The following is a 709-nucleotide window of genomic DNA, read 5'->3' as shown; positions in this document are numbered from 1 at the left end:
TCCAGCTGCTCTGAGAGTCACTTCATTAGCATTTTACCGTTTTATTTGAGAAAACTACCGTCATATCACATACACAGCAGCTGCAAGTTCTTCACGGCAACCCGTCAAAATAAAAGTTTAGTTTAACGTTAAGAAACTGTCAGAATATATTACTATTTAGCAGTCTGAAGACTCAATGCTACTACAAATATTAATTATTAATAAATCTTTATTTTTAAAGTAATAATCACATCTGTTTTCTTTTTCATTTTAACATCTGTTGTGGGTTGTGGAACACTTTGTTTGCCAAAAAATAAAAGGGTTTAATTTTTATTTGATTAGGATAAATTAAATTAGTGTTTTATGCCTTCATCTGATTACCAGAAAAATTAAGAACATTTTATAGGGCCCTATTATTGTTTAAAAAAAGGAATTCACTATTTGTAAACTGATGTTTACGGTTCATTTTTTAGAAATATCAATAGCATTTGTATTAAAACTATATTCACTGAATGTAATCAAAAAAATCGAGAATCGAATCGAGAGCTTGCGAATCGAAATCGAATTTAATTGGGACATCTGAATCTGAAAATCTGGAATCTGAGGGTGCAAAAAAAAATCTAATTATTGAGAAAATCATCTTTAAAGTTGTCCAAATTAAGTTCTTAGCAATGCATATTACTAATCAAAAATTAAGTTTTGATATATTTATGGTAGGAAATTTACTAAA

At 28.3% G+C, this 709-nt stretch overlaps 1 protein-coding gene across 1 annotated transcript in view; it reads right to left on the bottom strand.

The window, feature by feature from the left end:
• The window catches only part of LOC107700271 (sperm-associated antigen 5-like), a 16,130-nt gene that overhangs the window by 10,045 nt on the left and 5,376 nt on the right, over positions 1-709 (bottom strand). The gene's annotated exons all lie outside the window — the stretch shown is intronic.

This window comes from Sinocyclocheilus anshuiensis, unplaced genomic scaffold (genome assembly GCF_001515605.1).
Source record: "Sinocyclocheilus anshuiensis isolate Anshui unplaced genomic scaffold, SAMN03320099.WGS_v1.1 scaffold326, whole genome shotgun sequence".
Taxonomy (NCBI): Eukaryota; Metazoa; Chordata; class Actinopteri; order Cypriniformes; family Cyprinidae; genus Sinocyclocheilus; species Sinocyclocheilus anshuiensis.
This window is presented reverse-complemented; position numbering and strand designations above follow the sequence as displayed.